Source organism: Camelus dromedarius, chromosome 24, assembly GCF_036321535.1.
Source record: "Camelus dromedarius isolate mCamDro1 chromosome 24, mCamDro1.pat, whole genome shotgun sequence".
NCBI classification, from domain to species: Eukaryota; Metazoa; Chordata; class Mammalia; order Artiodactyla; family Camelidae; genus Camelus; species Camelus dromedarius.
The window spans coordinates 3,752,215-3,775,547 of record NC_087459.1 but is presented as its reverse complement, the minus strand read 5'-3'; the positions used below and the strand labels follow the sequence as shown (position 1 = coordinate 3,775,547).

General features: G+C 41.5%; 1 protein-coding gene and 1 long non-coding RNA gene across 2 annotated transcripts in view; one reads left to right on the top strand and one right to left on the bottom strand.

Moving 5' to 3' along the window:
• The window catches only part of PMM2 (phosphomannomutase 2), a 47,372-nt gene that overhangs the window by 14,965 nt on the left and 9,074 nt on the right, over window positions 1-23,333 (top strand). The gene's annotated exons all lie outside the window — the stretch shown is intronic.
• On the bottom strand, window positions 5,514-18,235 carry LOC135319177 (uncharacterized). Its single transcript, XR_010377631.1, has 2 exons — window positions 16,988-18,235; window positions 5,514-13,573 (listed from the first exon to the last, which is right to left on the bottom strand). It is a non-coding gene; the product is annotated as an uncharacterized LOC135319177 (long non-coding RNA).

Below are 23,333 nucleotides of genomic sequence, written 5' to 3'. Positions count from 1 at the left end.
TAATCCCTCCCATCCCTGGTCCGCTCCAAAATACTTGCTGTTTTGCCAAGGTTTGTCCCGCACAGCCTTGCCTTTTTCAGTTAAGATCTCCACGTGCTAGTCTTCCAGCATGAAAGGGACTCCTGGGTGGTATAGTCTCATGTCTTCTGTTCAAAATTATAAAACTGGGGCTCAGGAAGGGTCACTTGCCCAAGGTCACGCAGCTAAATGACACAGCTGGTGGCCCCAGAGCAAGCTACCCACTCTTTAAATGAGCACACTTTCCCGTCCACAAGCAGTCTCTCGAGCTGGGTGGGAAAGGTTCGGACTAGTTCCCAAAGGAATGCAGTGCTTCTTGGGAGCTGTATCTGTCAGGCTGTCTCTTAACGACAGAGAGAAGTGGTTTATAACCACCATCCTTTTGTTGAAACACTTTGATGCAGAAAAGCTTTGAATTCAGGCTTTGGGGGGAAAAAAGGCACTATCTGACATGATGTGTGTAGGAAAAGTAAGCTAATGAAATTACAGCCCCGGTCTGAGGCCCAGCCGGGAGCTTCTCCAGTCCTCCCAGCGTGGCGCCGATCCCTGCGGTCTGAGGACGGCTCTTCACGCGGCCGGAGACAGACTCTTCTGTGGTGATGACACTCTTGCTGTATGTTGATAGCCATCTGAAGCCGCGGTTGGGACTTTGCAGAACAGAATGCAGTTCTTGAGATAATCAGAAAGACTTCTCTGGAGAGTTCTTCATTTGGGAGAGAGTTTTCTGTTTAACCCCTGCATTACCACACATCTGTTGTTACCTACTTTTAAAAACAGATGCTATTGAATGGAGGCCCCCCCCATTTTTAATTAATATGCATTCATTGTAGAAAATTAGAAAAAATATGAAGAAAGTAAAAGTTACTTGTATATCACAGCTGACAGGCCTCCCAGCCTGTTCGCATGTATGTGATCCCAAACGTGGGGCCTGGCCGGTGCGTGGTTTTATTTTCTGCTTTTGTTCTCTTTAACGTACTCCATTTCCCCCACGTTAGTGAATATTCTTTGAAAACAAGATTTCAGTGGCCTTATAACATTCTGCCATTAGGTACAGTTTATTTACCCATTTCCCTAGTAGAGGCCCGTTCGGGTTGTGGGTTTTGCTGTTGTAACTAACCCTGTGCTAATACCCTTGCGTCACCCTTTGCCCTCCTCTCTGGTCTTTTTTGTCAGTGGTTCCCTAGAAATGAGAGTTAGCAGTCCAGCCATCTAAATCTTTGAACAACTTTAGGCACAGAGCAGTCCAAATACTGGCTTCAAATTCATTTTCATATTCAGTGATAGACATTTTGAAAACTGTTTTCTTTTTTCTTTTTTTTTTTTTTGAAAGCTGTTTCTTTTCTTTGTACCATGGCAAATGTTTTTGCTGGCTTCCAGGGAAACAGCACCTGAGCTAAAAGCTGTCAGTAAAAAGCCATTTTCCTGCCAAGCTCAGCAGGCTTAGAAGCCTGCCTGACAGCCTCCCCTCTCCCGGCAGCTCAGCCTCCATCTGATGGGCTCTGATGTTACACTGAGTCCCCGTGTCATCTCCCAACCCTGCCCTACTCTGAGCACCTCCAGAAAGCAGAGTAAGAAGAGGCTGGCCCTTGCTTTTCTAAATCATCCTTCCCAGCAGCCACATCAGTGTCCATTGAAACCGAGCTCCGAGTCCAGCTTAGAGGCCCTGGGCCTGGCCCGGGGGACCTTTGCCACAGGGAAGGAGATGGCCCAGGCTCGGGAGACACACCCAGGCTGCTCTGCCTGGCTGCCTAGGGGGCTGTGCCTGACAGGTCACGCCCCGGCCTTTCTGAATCCCCAGGCAAGAGCGCTCCTGCTCGTTGAACGCTTTTCGTAAAAGGACATCTTGGCTTTAAGATCTTTGCGATGTGAAAACATTTGAACACTTCCTGAGCATCACCCACTGGTGGACTCTGACCGCACGGCTCACTCCTGTGGCTGTGAAAGGGCTACGGAAAGGGGCAGGACCCGAGACCACCCTGCCCTGCCCTGCACTGGAGGACGTGGAGTAAATAGCCAGTGGTCCAGCCACATGGCCGAATGCCAGGTGGCTGTGAAAACAGAGCTAGTGTGGGGCAGTGTAAGGAACGGTCTAGATTTTTTCTTTTTTAATGGAGGTATTGGGGATTGAACCCAGGACCTCATGCATGCTGAGCATGCGCTCTACCAGTGAGCTATGCCCTCCCCATAACAGACTAAATTTTTGTCTAAAATCAGAGAAATCTCTCTTCATATTTGCTTATAAATGCATACAGGGAGTCTGAAGGGATACCCTCTAAAAAACAGATTATAGAGTTACTGTGGGGGTGGGGACAAGGCTGTGAGAGACCACTGTGACAGGATCCTTTCTTAAAATTTTTGAACTGCATGAATGTGCTATCTATTGAAAAGTAAAATTTTAAAATACTGAATTGAAAACAGGAAGGAAATCAAAATTTTCAAGTACTTTCTCGGTGTCGGGCCCTGGGCTAGATGCTTGCTTGCTGTCTCCCCGCCCCGTCCTGACCACAGCCTGGAGAGATGGGGAGCAGTGGCCGTGGGAAGGCGGGGGCCTCACGGACGGTCAGCGGCTGGGTGGGATCTGGGAGCCCCTCCCTTTGTGATTCTCCCACCTCACGTCCAAAGTTCTGAGACTGCTCTTTAGCTTCAGTGTGGTGGAAAGAGGCCTCGGGCTCTTGGAAGCCAAGGAGACCCAAATCCTCCCCACTGCACCCAGCCAACACTGCCCCTGGACTGCGTCTGCTGCTTTTAAGGATGTTTTGATAAGGCTTACTTAGTACTGAGATTGCTGTAGGAGATTGGAGGCCTGCGGGGTGGGCGATGGGTTGCCTTTGCGAGTGTTACCCAGCAAACCCGGAGTTCCTGGCCAGGCTGCAGTTGGGAGCTGGCCTTTGGCTACGGTCTGGACTCCCTCACCGCGCCTGGCATCCCCAGGGCTCTTCAGACTCCTGGGGGCTCACACAAGTGCAGAATGTGGCCTGTCTTATTGCTCATTTGTTTCTGTGGCTTAATCTGAGGCCCGGGTCTTGCCTGGGTGGTGGAAGGCTGAAATTAGCGTGGTGCGGGGAGTCCCTTGTTCCTGGAGGGACCTGGGATGAATCGCTGCTCCCTGAGGTCTGAGCCTCCTAGGGGAGGCTGGACCAGATTCAAGGTTCTTAGCCTAGCTGAGGAGACCCCCGGTCCCTGCTGTGGGAGGATGGGAAGCAGGACACCGTGCGGGGAAACCACAGGCTTTGAGTGTTCTCTGGGGTCCCCAATGGACCGCCTTCCTTCTGAACACCAGAACTCATGGCCTTGTTGGTCCAGAGAATAGGACAGTGGCTGACTAGACAGGCCCTGAGGTGAGGGTCCCCTGCCACGGCTCTCCTGTTCAGTCACTGATGTCCACAGAATCAGCGTCTCCTGGCCATACTCTGTGCCAGGGCCCCTCCGCAGCTCTCATCCTGTGTCGTGGATGCAGGGTTTGTGCTGGAGACATCGACAGATGGTCTCCCCAGGAATGTTAGCTTGACAGCCAGCTTGCTTTCCGCCACACCCCAGGCCTGGTCACCGCTGGGTTCTAAGCTGCTGATTCTCAGCCCTGGAAGTGCATTGGGATCACCTGATCGCTTGCAAAACCTCATGTACCCAAGGGCAGGCCTTTTTTTTTTTTTTTTTAACCACAGCTATTTACTTCTTTCTAGGAAAAGATCAGTACAGTTATTTAAGGGCATGCATTTTCACATATTAAAGTTGCTTGCGATTGTTTTCATCCCCAGCTAATTCTAACACATACACAAACCACGTCCAGGAGACCCCTAGGCACTTGGCCCTTGTCACCCAGGAGCTCGTCCTGGGTCTCTGGTGTCTTATTCTTCCTCAGCTTCATTGACGTATGTATAAATCCCCTGCAGTGACTGTCTCCTGCAAACCCGGGAGAAGCCCTGCTCTGGGCTCTTTGGGGATCGAGCCCTTGTCTTGTGGCCTCTGTACCCATAATACGTACAAATTTGCCAAGTGCTTATTAAACCACCCAAGATAAACGTCCATGTGTAGCATGGTTCTGGACTGCAAGCTACAGAGTCTGTGCTGAGGGCGAGTGTTCATGCAGCAGAGACCCCCTGTCGAGCAGGCGGGGGGCAGGGGGACCCCTCTGATGCACGTTCCCTCTTTGTCTCAAGGGTCACGTGCGCCAGAACAGGGCGGCTGAGGGTTCTCTGCAGCTCCCGGTGTCTGAACACAGCAAACACTGCCTCCTGTTTCATCTTCAGACCTCGGCCTGGTAGGGATTAAATATTAATAGGCGATCTGCGCTGAGCTGTGGCCTCTCCTTTGGGCCTGCCAGGTCCACCCTATCGGAAACATGATCATTTATTCATTCTCAGGCCCTTCCCGCCCTGTCTCCTCCCTGGAAACAAGGGCTTTGTTGTGGAGCTTGGGGGAGGCTAAGTTTGCCTGGCCAGAATCCGTAACCTTTGGCGCCTATGCAAATCCAATTTTGAAATTTCTGGTTCTCTGCAGCCTTCTCGTTCTGGAGGGTAGCACCCTCACTAACGCGGTGTTTTGGTTCTGCTTCTCCTGACCTCACACGGACTCAGGTTTGCAAGCTCTGTGCAGCCCCAGGAAGGGGCCCGCCACACTCTGAGCCAGGTCCCCTGTGGGACGGAAAGGGAGGTCCCAGGTCGATGGCACTGCGGTGCGGCTCTGCTGCCCTCTGAGAGCAGGCCCTGGCTGGGTGCGGGAGGTTTCACCTTCCAGGGTGACGCGAGTCTCCGGACCTGGCTTTGTCCTGAGTTGGTGACTTACACAGCAGCAGAGCTCAGCCTCAGTTCCACACACAGCTCCCCTACCCACCCTGCCAGCAGGACAGTGGGACGGACACCCCTGACAGGTGAGGCATCTTTCAGGCACACATCTGTCCACACACCTGACGTCCTCCCCTGGGTGGAGCAGGTGCGACAGCTGCGACCCTTGTCACTCCAGAGGTGGTTGCTTCTGTAGGCCTTGCATCCTGGCTGTCGTTTCCACTTTGGCATCCTCATCCCCCATCCATTCTCCAGAAAGATCCTCTAGTAAAGTGAACCTGACCCTGTGAAGCCTGGCTCGTGGCTTTCAGGCAGCTTCACATAAAATCCCAAGTCCTCACCACCATCTACAAGGCCTCGCAGCCTGGACCCCGGCCCCCGAAGGCCCTTCAGCGAGCACCCCACCCCCCAAGTTCTTGACCAGGCAGCCTTCCTAGATGGGCAGTCATGGGGTGGGTCCCCTCTCCTCCTTCAGGTCTCTGCTCAAAGGCGTCTCCCGTCACTCTGGTCCCCTTTTGCAGACAAAGCATCGCAGAGCTGTTTATGTCAGTCTCCTCCCCCAGCCCCAAATGTAAGCTTGGGAGGCAGCCCTTAAGTAGACAGTGTTAGTTTGCCACCATATCTCCATCTTCTAACATGCCTGGCAGGTAGTTGGCACTCTGCAAGTTCATGTGCCAGACACACGGTGAGGCCAAAAATACCAAAACTTCAGAATTTGGAGCAAAGAAAGGTTTATTGAAAATGGATGGCTCATGCCCCCAACACCCCAGACTCCCTGAAGGGTTTCAGCCAAGCCTTTTCAAAAGCAAGATGAGATGGGGCGTCCCAGGGTCTGAGATCAGCTGTGCACAGTTCTCGGATTGGTTGGTAGTCAGTCCTTGGGCGGCAGAAGAGCTGGGGGAGCTCCGTGCTCATAATCATCGAGTAGTTAATTTCTCCCCTTTGGTGGTGGTTTTAGCATCTGAAAAACTCAGGACATGGGCACGAGATACTGTCATCTGGGTAGGTCAGAGAGGAGCTGCAGCAGAGGACGTGGGGGAGGGCTCTGTCCCAGAAAGGCCCCACAGGGTCCTGCCAGTTACAATTCCACCACCTTCCCTGTTTCTTTTTAATTGACTCCGTATAGTTGATTTACAATATTGTGTTAGTTTCTGGTGTACAGCATAGTGATTCAGTTATACATGTATTATGTATATTCATTTTAATTATAGGTTATTACAAGACATTATAGTTCCCTGTGCTATACAGTAGGAACTTGTTTACCTATTTTATATGTTGTAGTTTTTATCAGCTAATCCAAAATCCTAATTTGTCGCTTCCCCCTCCAATAACCATAAGTTTGTTTTCTATGTCTGTGAGTCTGTTTTGCAAATAAGTTCATTTGTGCCATTTTTTTTAGATTCCACATAAAAGTGATATCATACCGTTTTTTTTTTTTTTTTCTCTTTCTGGCTTACTTAGAATGACATATTCCTGGTCCATCCATGTTGCTGCAAATGCCATTATTTTATTATTTTTTATGGGTGAGTTGTATTCCACTATATTTATACCACAACTTCTTTATCCAGTCATCTGTCAGTGGACATTTAGGTTGCTTCCGTGTCCTGGCTATTGTAAACAGTACTGCTATGAACACTGGGGTGCGTGTGTCTTTTCAAATTAAGAGTTTCCTCTGGATATATGGCCAGGAGTGATTGCTGGATCATATGGTAAGTCTATTTTTAATTTTTTAAGGAATCTCCATACTGTTTTCCATAACGGCTACACCAAACTACATTCCTACCAACAGTGTAGGACGGTTCCCTTTTCTCTACACCTTTTCCAGCATTTATTGTTTGTGGACTTTTGAATGATGGCCATTCTGACTGGTGTGAGGTGATACCTCATTGTAGTTTTCATGTGCATTTCTCTGATAATTAGCAATATTGAGCATTTTTTCATGTGCCTGTTGACTGTCTGTATGTCTTCACTGAAAAAATGTTTAGGTCTTCTGCTCATTTTTTTTAAAATGTATTTTTATTGAAGTATAGTTAGCTTACAATGTTGTATCAATTTCTGGTGTGCAGCAGAATACTTCAGTCATATAGGAACATACATATATTCGTTTTCATATTCTTTACCATGTTACTATAAGATATTGAATATGGTTCCCTGTGCTATACAGTACAAAATTGTTATTTATCTATTTTATATATATTAGTTAGTATCTGCAAATCTCAAACTCCCAATTTATCCCTTCCCATCCCCTTCCCCCGCTCCCCTGTAACCAGTTTGTTTTCTATGTCTGAGTCTGTTTCTGTTTCGTAAGTAAGTTCATTTGGGTTTTTTTTTTTTAAAGATTCCTCACATAACTGATGTCATATGGTATTTTTATTTCTCTTTCTGGCTTACTTCACTTAGAATAACATTCTGCAGGTTCATCCATGTTGCTGCAAATGGCATTGTTTTATTATTTTTATGGCTGAATAGTATTCCATTGTATAAATATACCACAACTTCTTTATCCAGTCATCTGTCGATGGACATTTAGGTTGTTTCCATGTCTTGGCTATTGTAAATAGTGCTGCTATGAACACTGGGGTGCATGTGTCTTTTTGAATTAAGGTTCCCTCTGGATATATGCCCAGGAGTGGATTGCTGGATCATATTTACCAGTAAGTTTATTTTTAGTTTTTTGAGGAATCTCCATACTGTTTTCCATAATGGCTACACCAAACATATTCCCACCAACAGTGTAGGAGGATTCCCTTTTCTCTACACCCTTTCCAGCATTTATTGTCTGTGGACTTTTGAATGCTGGCCATTCTGACTGGTGTGTGGTGATACCTCATTGTAGTCTTGATTTGCATTTCTCTCATAATTAGCGATATTGAGCTTTTTTGTGTGTGCTTATTGGCCATTCGTATTATGTCTTCATTGGAGAATTGCTTTTTTAGGCCTTCTGCCCATTTTTGGACTGGATTATTTGTTTTTTTCTTATTAAGTTGTATGAGCTGTTTATATATTCTGGAGATTAAGCTCTTGTCAGTCTCATATTTTACAAATATTTTCTCCCATGCTGTAGGTTGTCTTTTTCTTTTGCTTATGGTTTCCTTTGCTGTGCAAAAGCTTGTAAGTTTGATTAGGTCCCATTTGTTTATTTCTGCTTTTATTCTGTTGCTTGGGTAGACTGCCCTAGGAGAACATTTCTGAGATTTATGTCAGATAATGTTTTGCCTATACTTTCTTCTAAGAGGTTTATAGTGTCTTGTCTTATGTTTAAGTCTTTAAGCCATTTTGAGTTTATTTTTGTGTATGGTGTGAGGGAATATTCTAACTTCATTGATTTACATGCTGCTGTCCAGTTTTCCCACACCATTTGCTGAAGAGACTGTCTTTACTCCATTGTATGTTCTTGCCTCCTTTGTCAAAGAATAACTAACCAAAAGTTTGTGGGTTTATTTCTGGGCTCTCTGTTCTGTTCCACTGATCCATATGTCTGATTTGGTACCAACACCATGCTGTTTTAATTACTGTAGCTCTGTAGTATTGTCTGAAGTCTGGGACGGTTATTCCTCCAGCTTCCTTCTTTTTCTTCAGTAATGCTTTGGCAATTCTGGGTCTTTTTTGATTCCATATAAAATTTTAGGATTGTTTGTTCTAATTCTGTGGAAGGTGTTCTGGGTAATTTAATAAGGACTGCATTAAATCTGTAGATTGCTTTGGGTAGTATGGCCATTTTAACAATATTAATTCTTCTAATCCAAGAACATGGGCTATCTTTCCATTTCTTTAAGTCATCTTTAATTGCTTTAGTCAGCGTTTTGTAGTTGTCCACATATAAGTCTTTCACTTCCTTGATCAGATTTATTCCTAAGTATTTTATTTTGGGGGATGCAATTTTATTTTTTAAATATATTTTTATTTAAGTATAGTCAGTTTACAGTGTGTTAATTTCTGGTGTACAGCACAATATTTTGGTCATATAGGAACATACATATATTCATTTTCATACTCTTTTCCACCATAAGTTACTACAAGATATTGAATATGGTTCCCTGTGCTACACAGTATGAACTTGTTGTTGGGTTGTTTACTTTTTTGTTATTCAGTTATGTGAGCTGTATGTATATTCTGGAAATTAAGCCTTTGTCAGTTACATCATTTGCAAGTATTTTCTCCCATTTTGTAGATGGTCTTTTAGTTTTTTTATACCTTCCTTTGCTGTGCAAAAGCTTGTAAGTTTACTTAGGTCCTATTTGTTTCTTGTTGCTTTTATTTTTGTTGCTTTGGTAGACTGACCTATTTTCTCTGCTAGGAGATTTATTGTGTCCTGTCTTAAATTTATAAGTCCTTAAGTCATTTTGAGTTTATTTTTCTGTATGATGTGAGAGCTTGGTTTACATGTGGCTGTCTACCTTTCCCAACACCACTTTCTTCCTTATATATTCTTGCCTCCTTTGTAGAAGATTAATTGACTGAAGGTATGTATTATAACACTCAATTCTGTTCCATTATCCATATATCTCTTTTTGTGTCAAAACCATGCTGTTTTGATTACTATAGCTTTGTAGTATTGTCTAAAGTCTGGGAGCGTTGTTTCCAGCTTCATTCGTTTCTTCAATATTGCTTTGACAATTCTGGGTCTTTTGTGATTCCTTGTAAATTTTAGGATTATTATTTGTTCTATTTCTGTGAAAGATGTCCTGGGTAATTTGATAGGTATTGCATTAAATCTGTAAATTGTTTTGAGTAGTGTGGCCATTCTAACAATATAAATTCTTCCAATGCAAGAGCATAAGATATCTTTCCATTTGTTTAAGTCATTAATAGTCTTTATCAATGTTTTATAGTTCTCAGCGTATAAGTCTTCATCTGTTTGGTCAGGTTTATTCCTGTAAAATAAGTAATTTATTTTTTTAACAGGATTTTAAAAAGGGATTTTCTTTTCACTTTTCTGATATTTCATTGTTAGTGTAAAGAAATGCAACCAATTTCTTGCATTTTTGTAACCTGCTACCTTGCTGAATTCATTTATCAGTTCCAGTAGTTTTCCTGTAGAGTTTTTAGAGTTTTCTGTATGTGGTGTTATGTCATCTTCACATAGTGACAATTTTACCTCTTCCCTTCCAGTTTGGATCACTTTTTTCTTGTCTGATTACTATGGCTAGGTCTTCCAATACTATGTTGATTAGAAGTGAGAGTGGGCATCCTTGTCTTGTTCCAGATTTTGCTGGGAAGGCTTGCTTTCAGCTTTTCACCACTGAGTGTTCATGTTGACTGTGGGTTTCTCATTTATAGCTTTTATTATATTGAGGTATGTACCCTCTATACTCACTTTGGTAAGAGTTTTATCATGAATGGATGTTAAATTTTATCAGATGCTTTTTCTTCATCTGTTGAGATGATCATGTGGTTTTTTTGTCCTTTTAATGTGTTGTATCACACTGAACAATTTGCATATGTTGAACCATCCATGTGACCCCTCAAGTGAACCTGACTTGATCATAGTGTATGATCTTTTTTATATGTTGTTGGATTTGGTTTCCTAATATCTTATTGAGAATTTTTGCATCTATATTCAAAGATATTGGCCTGTAATTTCCTTTTTTGGTAGTGTCTTTGTCTGGTTTTGGAATCAGGGTAGTGGTGGCTTCACAGAATGAGTTTGGTCATCAGTCTTCTGGAAGAGTTTGAGGAGGATCAGTATAAGTTCTTTGTATGTTTGATAGGTTTTGTAGAATTCCCCAGTGAAGCCATTGGTCCTGGACTTTGTCTGCAGGGAGTTTTTTATTACTGATTGTTTCACTTCTAGTAATCAGTCTGTTCAAATTACCTATTTCTTGATTCAGTTTTGGTAGACAGTATGTTTCTGGAAACTTGTCCATTTCTTCTGGGCATATAATTGTTTATAGTATTCTCTTATGGCTTTTTGGATTTCTTTGGTATTGTTGTAATTTCTCCTCTTTCATTTTTTTTTCTTTATTTGGGTCCTCTCTCTCTCTCCTTCTTGGTCAGCCTAGCCAGAGGTTTGTTGGATTTGTTTACTCTTTCAAAAAAAAAAAAAAAAAAAAAAACAGCTCTTAGTTTTTTGATGTCTGTTTTATTTATTTCCTCCCTGATCTTTCCTTCTGCTAACTTTGGGTTTTGTTTGTTCTTCTTTTTCTAATTCTTTTAGGTGGTAGGTTAGGTTTTTCTTTTTGAGATTGTTCTTTTTTGCTCTGTGTCACAATGAACTCCCTTCTTAGGACTGCTTTTGCTGCAATTCATAGGTTTTATGTGACTGTGTTTTCATTGTCATTTGTCTTAAGGTATTTTTTAATTTCCCCTTTGATTTTATCATTGACCCATTGATTTTTTTTTTAATAGCATGTTGTTTAATCTCCATGCAATGTTTTTTATCTCATTTCTTTCTGTCCTTGATGTCGGGTTTCAGGCCTTGCCCCCTCCCCATTTTCTTTGCTCCTCCCCAATCTGGAGGACAGGTGTTGGACAGAAGGGGAGCAATGTTTTAGTTAGGTTAATCGTGAGCTCAGCAGAAGAATTTAGTTTCAGTCTCCAATCCTGTTTGATACTTCCCTAAATCTCCCAGGAAATGAGGTGACAACCACTCTGGTTACTTCCTACTGAAACAGGGCATAGTCCTACCTCAGTTTGGGGAATGGACACTGAATTGGAAATATTCCCAAGTTCCAAGTCCTAGATCTGGGTCTTGTAGGATAAGACCTTTCTCATTCCGTGAGGATTCAGGAGCATAAGCCTGAAAAGCAGTCTGGACCTGGCACTTTACAGAAGACTTGTAGCCAGGCAGCCAGTTGTGTACGTTTACCTAGTAGGTTTTCACTTTGGATGTGGTATCAACATATATGTGATAAGAACTATGGGCTACTACACGTCTCCTTTTTTCTGCTAACATCTGATCTGAAACAGTTTTATTGTCTAAAAATTTTAAGTTATATTGACTAAAATAAAATCACAGGATGTGAGAGTTGCGAGTTTAGTTCAGTTTGGGACAAAATGAGGACTGTAGCCCGGGAGACAGCATTTGCGATAGCTCTGAGGAGCTGCTCCGGGGGTAGCGGGGAGTTAAGTATTATATATGATTTTAGTGGAAGGCAGGTGCGTGCATTCAGGCACACATTTAGGCAGAGGCTTGCTGCTAGTCAGGAGGAGCAGATGTCACTGTTAATGATTGTAGTGCTTTTCTAGATATGAGGAGACGCAAGACTTTGGGCTCATAAATTCTGAAAATATCTGTTTGAAGACCTGTTCTGCCAGTTTTCTCAGAGCAGAGAGACCTCATTCCTGATCTCCATCCTGGACTCCTTTCAAGGTGTGTTGAATGAAGGTCAGTGGCTGCAGCAGCTCATGATTTAATCCTTGTACAGGTAGGCGGCAAGTGCCAAGGTGATTGCCTCTAAAGCGTTAAGACAGTGAGTGCCAGTGTTTAGTTGGTAGAACCCCTTTGGTAATAAATTTGATCGTGGCTGGGGAAGCATTTTCATGACCATTTCATTCCGTGGTACTAGGAATGCTTATTCCTAGGTCAGGGCAAGATTTCGCTGATAGGCTACACAGTTTGCTGTTACTTAACAGTAGCCAAACCTTTCTGGGCCACCTGTTTCACTGGTCTGTCATGGTCCAGATAAAAAGAAATTCCGTCTTGTTGCTTCTTTCCATGTCCAGAGTTACACTATGACAGTCATTTACCTCATACAAATATACATTGGCTTAACTGCTTCAGGTCACCTGGTCATCATTTTATCAGAGGCTCAGTGACACGTTTGGTAATGCAAGAAATAATTTTGCAAAACAGGCAAAACAGACATAATATAGCTAGCAGTATTAGTAAGGTCATGAGAGAGAATTTAAGCCAAGAACTAACATTAGGTGTGGCCTGGTATATCCCCGAGTCTTCTGACTTACAGTCTGTTCTGTACCAATCCTTATCTTTAAGGAAAATGTCACACAGGCATTGATAAGACACCCAGCCCAATGTCCTGGTGTTATGAGTATAGTTTAATTATTCCAAACATAGAAGGAGTCTTTAAACTTAAATGATCATAGCCTGGTGTTAACCACATAAGTCCATCAAACAATCGAAGGAAGCTATGTTCCTTGGCTGAAATTTTGCTTATCGCTTGAGTTTGAGTAACTCTAAAAGAAAATATATTTATGGCCAGGGTCAGAGCAGGTATTATTAATTGGCCAGGTGAGGGGATCCCACCTGGTAATATCAATAGTGACCTGACCATAACTATAATTTCTTTTCTTCTAGAATAAATGTCCTAAGGGTCATTCAGTTAGAGCCTTGGAGGAGGGAAATCCAGAGGTAACCCAGAAGTACTGGGTAGAGGTAATTGACCATAAACCTGACAATTGGATTAACTTTAACTCTGCATAAGATTTTGAAATACATTTAGTTTATAAGCAGAGGTGTGAGCAATATTCAAGGTAACTGGTCTACAGGCCTGGACTCTATACCTCAGATGTCGTCTTCTCATCCTGGTCTGGTAGCTTCTCCTTTGAGCCGTGTTTTAAGGAGATTTTGAGGTCAGCAGTCCTCTCTCTATAGGCCAGTCCAGTGCAGGGGCCCTTTGCAAGTGGAAGTTAATCCAAGAGTCCATTCCCTTCAGTTCTGCTGTGCATGAGTTAGTAGTTAGGAGTACCTGATAAAGATCCTTTCATCTAGGTTGGGGACAGTCCTTTAAATTAGGTCCTTTCCAGTATATAAAACACTGGTTGCAGGTCGAGGGACATCTGATCTTCATCCAAAGGCAGATTACTGAGATAAGCTTCAGAAACAAATGTAGAGTGTTCCTTTTAAAAATTCAGTTAAACTTACACTAATGTAACATAACAGCAAGGAGCTGTCTGGGGAGTGAGTCCTAGGCAGCAAATCCAGTCCTCCATTAACACAATTAGCGTTTAATAATTTACCAAAACGTAATCTTTTTCTCTTTAAATTACCCTCATTTCTACCAAATAAAACCAAATTAAGACTGATTTGGTTGCAAAATAAGTCTGGTTTCAACAAACTTGGCCTGATAAGTTATATAAGTATAATTGATCATACAGATTTTTCTTTTCTTTTTTCCCTCTGATTGGCTTTCCTGGAACTTTTATAAGGCATCTCAGGTTGAATTTCTAAAAAGGCCTCTCAGGGCCAGGAAACCTAAGCCAAGGGCTTGTCAGATTTTGCCTTACAGGTTTAGGTGAATTCCTCTCTTTTCCTGGTCCCCAAAATGCCTTTGAGATGCCTGCCCTTGTTAGGAGGTAGCCTTCCTAATTTGCCTTTTGAAGCTTCTGGGAAACTAAGAGTTTACAGTCTCTGGAGGAATCAGCTAGAAAAGATAAAATGTTTCAGTTCTGCTTACAAAGGTTTAATTTACCGAATTAAAGTCATAATTAGCTTGATGGGAAGGGTTTCTTTATATCTGGAAAACACAGTTTAAAAGCCAGTAATGTTTCAGACAGAAACCATAAAATTATAACCATATTCACCAGTTCATTCAATCCTATGTAACTAATCCTTTCTGTTAAGTTTTATGAAGCCGTCAGGTTTTCCATTAGAATTCGTTCACTTCTTACCACAGTTCAGCAACCTGTACTTATCAAAAAGTCCTTTCTACAAATCGTAAAGAGGAAGAATTTTTGCAAAGGAGTCAGAATAAAGCCAGAACTGTGATTCGCAAAAGCCTTAAGGCTCGTTTAAAATCTAATTACAGAGAAAGAAATTTAGTTACTGCTCTGACAGACATTTTAAGATAACCAGAACTATGACATAACCAGGACATACCAGATTTTTAAGGAATCCCTTATAATTTCTAGAATATTTATATTAATAAGATTTATTAGTCATTTGACAATACTTCCCATTTAACATGCGAAATGAACCTAGTTAGTTTATTATGTCTCTTTGGGATGTTTCAGGGGTCCTTTGAAGCATCCCAGAGCTAGCTGGAGGTCAAAGAAACTTCATTACAATTTGATTTGAGACCAAAAGGTCTTAAAACACTTGGTCAGATAGGATCATAGGTCACTGTGGAAACAATACTTAACTTAACCAAGCTGATGAAAGATTTCAAAGGCAAATATGGAAAGTTTTAACAGATTTCCACTTAAAGGTAAGAGAAACTTTACAATATTTTATCAAAAGCAGCTTAACATTTTTAAAAAACTTGTCTTCAGCAGAAAGACTAAATTCAAGTTTTACACCAGCTTGCTTTAAAAATTCATTTATTCAGCTAAATTTATTCTAAACTTAGCTAGTCCTGACCAGTGCACAAAACTGTTTTCTCAGGGTTCTTTTTCCACAAACTTTCCATCATTTTCTGTATCCATATTAGTTTGTCCCTTATTTTTTTCCATCCAGAAACAGCCAGCTCTAGGATGAATCTACTTTATCTTTTAACAAAATGCAATTCCATTCCTCATGACTTTTTTACTGAAAATACATATTCTACTTTCCTACTATTTACTGAAATGTTTATTTTTAATAGCTTTAATTACATATTTAAATTACAATCCTCAACTCTTAAAAACCTTAATTCCTAGTGAAAACTAAGGAGTAAGCAATTATGAGCTGTGTTTTACACTAGCATTCTGTAGACTAGCAAACATAAATACCAATAATAATTTGTAAAAATATGCTTCTTTATAGAAAATATGTTTGGCACCAAACATTTATTAATAGCCCTAAATACTTTCAGTTCCTCCGTAAAGGAAGCCAGTGTTCAGTGATTAATATTTCAGTGTCTTACTTTATTTGGAAATGACCTAGCTATTCAATGAACTTCCATCATTTAACTTAATTGAGCACCATTCTAAAATTTTAAGTTACCAGATACCTGGAGAGATTATTTTTAAGTAGACATTTCTAAACTAATTATTCCTAAGTAATATCTTATTTCTATTAAACCTAAATACAATAAAAGTATTATACTTAATGTTGATAGTTCTAAATACATGTCTATATTAATTAGAATCAGCAAACTTTAATACGAGGTATTAATGTAATACTATTTCCCAGTTCACATGAACCTGAAATTCATTCATATTTCTAAGAATCGATATAGGCACTAAATTTCCTTTAAGCTAATTAAGTAGAGCTGGTTTATAAATTAATTTGATACTACCATCCAAAAGTAAAGACATATAACATATTATATATATAATACACACAAAGACATAGGCAGACGCAACCAGAAATCTCACAGCTTTGTCTTCTTTGTTGTGATAGTGATTCATGCCCCCCGCCCCCCGCCCCCCGCCATACTCTCAGGAATTAGAGACGGTCTAGATGAGTGTCCTTGAGGCCCTGGTCTCAGGCCACAGGGAGAGAAGAGCAAGTTCTCCCAGAAGGACTTGTCCTCTCAGGGTCAGAATTCTGAAGTCCCCCCTCCCCCCGCCAAGCTAGCGTTCACTACCAGCTGTGTACACAATAAAGAGCCTGCTTTGGCATTTTCAAGGCAAAGTTTTCCTTTAATTCCCAATTAAGTAAGTACTTGCGAGTGTAAGTTTTGTACGTACATACACCTGGCTGGGGTGTTAGTCGGAGGCTGGCTTTTTACTATTTCCCACTTTAAAGTTGAATTTGTCAGGGATAAAGTTTATTAATGAAATCGTGTGGTGGCCAGTGTGCTGCTGGTGAGCTTAACTCCCCTAGGCATCACCCAAGAGCCGCCCCAGCCCTCTCAAAGGGCTCGGATCTCCCTTCGATGGTCTGAGACCACCACGGGTGCTCGAGTCACTGAACAGACAGTTCTGACACGACTCCTGGGTGAGCGAGTCTCTGAATTAATGAGTGGGTTTCCCTACGGGACCAGCGTAGGAGGACTCTGCCTCCACCACTCCCGTAAATTTCTCAGGTGCCCGAGAAAGCAGAGCTGACCGGGAGGAGTCCTGTCCCTCTTCTTGGGAGCAAAAGCCTTCATGTAATATTTTCAGTTTTATCCTGACAAATTCTACTGAGGTAGACAAATTGAGGGAAAGTAGCAGATCCGCCTCTTCCCTAACCACTCAGACCAGGCGGCTCAGTCCCTTTCTAACTGACCAAACCCAGCCTGTTCCCACTCCCAGTGTCTCTCAGCTGAGTGGGTGTTCCCCCCAGTGTCTTTCAGCTGAGGGGCCAGGTACCTGTTACACACCGCCAAATAAAGCTCAGCACCATCAGCCAGTGTGGGAGATCCAAGAACCAGGAGACTCACCCGAATCCGTGTGGCCTCTCCGAGGAGGCGGACGGGCCCAGGAGGCCTCTCCTGGCAGCGAGGCCCCATCTCCTCGTAGAGTTCAGGCAAGGGCGAGATGTCCACTCTGGGTCCCTGTGTGGTCGCCAGAACTGTCAGCTGAAATAAAGTTGCACAACATGAGAGTGGTGAGTTAAGTTTTATTTGGGACAAAATGAGGACTGTGGCCTGGGAGACAGCCCCTCAGCTCTGATGAACTGCTCCAGAGGGGTGGGGGAAGGGCAGTGCCATACATGATTAGAGCGACGGGGGTGCGTGCAGTCAAGCCCACGTTTAGACAGAGGCTTTGCTGCTAGACAGGAGCAGATGTCACTGTTAATGGTTGTAGAGCTTTTCTAGATCTGAGGAGATGCAAGAATTTGGGCTCAGAAAACCTGAAAATATCTAACCCTCTGAAGGCGTGTTCTGCCAGTTTTTCCCAGAGCACAGAGCACCCCATGCCTGGTCTCCACCCTGAACTCCTCTCAGGGTCTGTTGAAGGTCAGTGGCTGCAGTGGCCCGTGATGTAATCCTTGTAGAGGTGGCTGGTGAGTGCCAGTTTTTAGCTGGCAGTTACAAGAGGAGACCCTCAAGTCATAAGGTTGCAGATGCCATCTGCCAGCAGACACAGCTTTGAAAATGTCCAGTGACATCCTGAGTATGATACAGCCCAGAAGATTAAGAGTTCTCAGCAATACAGGAAGATAGCCAAAATCACACCCACAGTGGCCACCCAATTCCACCCTGGACATCTGAACCACAGCCACTCCCTTCTGACCTTCAGCTGCATTCTCCTCCTTAAGGCCAAAGCAGATGTATTAATGCATGTCCAAAAGGCCATAAGGCAGGCCGCTCTGGTTAGTAAAGCTTAAGTCAAACCATGCATAAGCCAGAATGACTTCCCCATACCTCACTATGTGTAGATTTTTCCATCATTTCCCCATTTGTTTACAAACCTCTCAGTAGAAAGCATGGGTGATCAAAATACCTGTCTGTGGGTGCTGGGGTGCTGGCTCTGGCCCCAGGTTCAGGTCGTGTCCCTTGGTGCCAGGCCTCCTTTGTATCTGCCTAGTTATCCAGGGGGCGGGGGTGGGGGAGACTAATCTGACATTATGAACAGGCTCAGAGGTGTGTTAACGGGGAAGCACTTAATAGACCATACATTTTATCACTTATATCCAACTGTTACACAAGCGTCATACGTGTGCTTTTAGCAAATGGCTTAGAACGTTGTTATCCATCGTGAGTAGTTATGCTCTGACAGCTCCATTAGAGCATTCTCTTTCTATCCTAAATTTCAGGGACAATACTGATAGGGAGACAAACATTTGGTAAACAGGTCAATTTAAAACGTAGATCAAAAGCCAATGATATTTCACTCACCTTTTTTGGGGGGGGGTGGATTATGCTTGTTTGTTTTAGTGGAGGTACTGGGGATTGAACCCAGGCCCTCACGCATGCCATGCATGCTAGGCATGTACTCCACCACTGATCTGTACCCTCCCCCAAAGCCAGTAATATTTCAGACAACCAAAAAATTGTAACCGTATTCATCAGTTCACTCAATCCTAGGCAGTCAGACCCTTTCACCTACAGCTTTATGAAATCAGTGTCTTCCCTAGACTCTGTAAATATCTTGCCCAGTTTGGGAGCATGATCCCAAAGAAACCAGTTCCTGTCAAAAAGCACCCCCCCCACAGCCCACCCCCATGAATCCTGAAAACTAAGTCCTGCAAAGCATCAGCCCAACTGTCCACAAGTGACATAAGACCCAAAAAGTCAAGGCAGAAGACCCCATCACAGTGCCCCTGACAGAGCTCCGTCAAGTCGCTGTGACAGGTGGCCCTCCAAGACAACCACCAGAGTCATGACTGACAGCAGTATAGCAGGACACACCCACACCCCAGAAACTCCACACAACTCCGAGAATATCCATGTTAACACCACTTATCCATAACGTATAACCTGGGACAGCTTATCACTCATTTGACAATGTGTCCATGTAATTTAACATTCCAACCAATCTTAGTTAGTTTAGTATTTTTCTCTGAGATGTCTCAGGGGCCCTCTGAAGCACCCCAAAGTTAGCTGAAGCCAAAAGTACTTTAACTAGAATTTGATAGGAAGTTTGTCAAAAATATCAAGGGGTTTCACACAATCTGTCATCAGAAGCACTCTAAGTAAACTTGTTATCGTACAACAGAGAGGAACTAAAATCCAGTCCTGCCCCAGCCTACTTTTAACAGCAAAATCCATTTACCTAATTAAGTGTAATCTAATTTCAGCCTGACCATGCACAGAACTCCTTTTTTAGGGCTTCCTTTCCACAAACCCTCCAAAACCTTCTGTATCCACATTAGTCTGTCCCCTATATTTTCTCCCATCCAGAAATAACCAGCTCCCTTAACAAAATGCCACTCCATTTCTCACACCTTTCTCACTCAAAACATATATCCTATTTTCCTACTGTACGCTGGCATGTTTCCCTTATTATTTTCAGCAATGACATGTTTAAATTAGAATCCTCAATTTCTCAAAAAAAAAAAAACTTAATTTCTAATGAAAACCAAGAAGCAAGCAACTATGAACTGTTCCCTCCATTCACTTCCAATAACTTCCTAAGCTTTATTCCCAATCACTTGACAATTTTAAGTAATTTAACTTACCAAATAAGTCTAGTTAGCTTAATCTCTCTCTTTTGGATGTTTCATGGGCCCTCTGAAGCATCCCAAAGTTAGCTGAAGGTCAAAAGAACTTTAATCAAAATTTGAAATTTGGGAAGCTTGTTGAAGTTTCAAAACACTTGCTCAGATAAAATCATAGGTCACCGTGAAATGCTTACTCGACCAAAGTGACAGAGGCTTCAAAGCACAGACACACAATCTGTTACCAAAAGTAGCACTCCGTAAGAAACTGTTTTCTTGACATAGAGAATCAAACCCCAGCCTTGTACCAGCTTGCTTTTAACAACAATCCTTTTGTCAATCCTGACCATACACAAAATTTTTTTCTCAGGATTCCTTCTCCACAAACCTTCTATCACTTTCTGTATCATATTTTATCCCTTAATTCTCTCCTCTAGAAACTACCAACTCTAAGTAACGAAGTGTAATTTCATCCTTTATACCTTCTTTTGCTGAAGACATACACTCTGTTTTTCTACTGTATACCAAAATGTTTTCTTCATTTGTAGTAGCTTTAATTATATATTTAAATTAGAACAGTTAACTCTTAAAACCCTTAATTTCCAGTGAAAACTAGGCAATAATCAATTATGAACTGTCTTCTATATTAGCATTATGTAGGTTGACAAACAAATACCAATAATAATTTCTAAAACCATGTGCTTTCTTATAGAAAATCTTAGGGTGGCACTAAGCATATTTATTAGTAGTTACAAATACCTTTAGCTTCTCTGTAAAGGGAAGCCAATGTTAACTAATGTTTTAGTATATTTGGGAATGACCTAGTTATTTAATAAAACTCTCATCATTTAACTTAATTTAGCACAACTCTAGAATTTTAAGATACCAGATATTTGCAGAGATTATTTTAAGCAGACATTCCTAAGATACATTTTAAATCATTTATCTAAAAGCTCTTATCTCATTTGCGTTTAATTTACTAAGAATTTTATCACAGCAAATTAGTTTTTTTGACAAAATCTGCAGATATAACAAGACCTTAATTGGCTTTCATTAAACCTAAGCACAGTAAAAGTATTATACTTAATATTGATGACTCTAAAGACAGGTCTATATTAATTAGATCAACAAACAAACTAAACTTAATACCAGGTATTAACTTAATATTGAATATTTCTCATTTCATGTGAACCTGAAAGTCAATTTGGCCAGTTTTGATTTTAGAAATAATTTAATTTGTAAGTGCTTACTTTTAAGTCAATTAAGTAGAGCTCTTTTATAAATTTAATTTTGATATTTCTTAGGGGTAGAGACATCTCACATCTATAATATGTACACAGACATATAAACAGACAAAACAGATCTTATAACTTCACTTCAAAACTTAGTTATGAATTAGGTATTACAATATAAATTTACTGCTTATAAATAACAGTTGGAATAAATTGAATTTGCTTGCATAAATCACTAAGGCTTAATATTTATGGAAAAGACACAAGATTAGTATTTGTCCTTGCTGGAGAGGGTGTGGAGAAAAGGGAACCCTCCCACACTGTTGGTGGGAATGCAGTTTGGTGCATCCATTGCAGAAAACAGTATGGAGATGCCTCAAAAGACTCAAAATAGACTTACCATATGACCAGCAATCCCACTCCTGGGCATATATCAGGAGAAAAATATAATTCAAAAAGACACCTGCACCCCAGTGTTCACAGCAGCACTATTTACAATAGCCAAGGCATGGAAACAACCAAAATGTCCATCGACAGATGACTGGATAAAGAAGTTGTGGTATATTTATACAATGGAATACTACTCAAGCCATTTGAAAAATGATAAAGTAATGCCATTTGCAGCAACATGGATGGCCCTGAAGAATGTCATTCTAAGTGAAGTAAGCCAGAAAGAGAAAGACCAGTACCATGTGTTACCAGTTATATGTAGAATCTAAAAAAAGAGAAATGAACTTATTTATAAAACAGAATCAGACTCACAGACATAGAAAACAAACTTATGGTTACCAGGGGATAAGGGGGTGGGAAGGGATAAACAGGGAGTTCAAGATTTGTAGTACTGACTAATGTATATAAAATAGATAATCAAGTTTATACTATATAGCACAGGGAACTATATTCAGTATCTTGTAATAGCTTATGGTGAAAAAGAATATGAAAATGAATACATGTATATTCATGTCTGACTGAAGCACTGTGCTGTACACCAGAAATTGGCACAACATTGTAAACTGACTATACCTCAATTAAAAAAAAAAAAAGATTTGTATTTGTCCTTGATAAGGTCTGAAGGACTTGTCAGCATGTTGAGGTTTTTTTTTTTTTTAATAGACTATTTTTAGAGCAGTTTCAGGTTTACAGCAGAATTGAGTAGAAAATACAGAGTTCCCACGTAGCCCTCCCCACCCACACATACACACTCCCCTACCCTCAACATCCCTCATCAGTGTGGCATCTTTGGTACAATCAATGAACCAACATGGACACATTATTATCAACCAAAGTCCATAGTTTACATTAGGGTTCCCTCTTGATGCTGTAGATTCTGTGGGCTTTGACAAATGCATAATGACATGGAGCCACCACTATAGTATCACGCAGAACAATTTCATCACCCTAGAAACCCCTTGTGCTCTATCTGTTCTTCCCTCCCTCCCTCCCCACCTCTCCCCAAACCCCTGGAAACCATGGTCTTTTTATTGTTTCTGTAGCTGTGCCTTTTCCAGAAGGTCATTTGGTTGGACTCGTACAGTTTGTAGCCTTTTCAGACTGGCTTCCTTCATTTAGTAATGTGTCTTTCAAGTTTCTTCAGAATGTTGAGTTTTAAAATGCACCCAGTTTTTTGTTTTCAAGTTTTACCTCATTGAGCTCATCAGGCCTGTCTCCGGCTGTTTGCTGTATTTACATTTCTGATTGTCTTGACAAAGACAGTTGGTTTTAGTTCCCCAAAGAACTGGTCTGTCACCTAGGTTCAACTACACCTTTTTTAATTTGCTTTTTTGTATCAGTGAGATTTCTAAATAAAGAGTTTTATGTTTTAAAACTTTAGGCTTCAAGGGGAAGGGTATAGCTTAAGTGGTAGAGTGCATACTTAGCATGCATGAGGTCCTGGATTCAGTTCCTAGTACCTCCATTAAAAGTAAATAAATAAACCAAATTACCTCCCCTCCCCCCCAAAAAAAAACTAAAAAAAAAAAAAAAAGTTAGGGTTTAGTTTATCTTGTCTTCAAAGGCTTGCATAAGGCATTTAATAAAGTCCCTCTTTCTTGAGTTTACAAGTTAAACCCAGAGCAAATCTCTATTATTCTTATTAGCCCCTGAAGATCAGTTTTTAGTTCTACTTTATATTGTACAGCTGGGTAACCCTATTGGTTTTCTTTAGTATGTTTTAATTGATATTTCCTGAGGGACAGGTTTATGTGCCCAGCCTTATAATACCAAGCAGGGGAAGTATTCCCCACTGAAACATGTCTATCCCACAACGTAATTAAGCAAAAGAGGTTTATATAAAGCCCATTTAAATATACCAATTTTTATAAACTTTTATCTCAATTGTGTAAACTCTTACACCTTTTAGTTTTTATTAGTTTTCAATCAATAAGTCTTGTTTTAGAAGAGTCCTAGAAGCCTTTTTTTTTTTTCCTTTCTTTTATCTCTTGTCCATTTTAT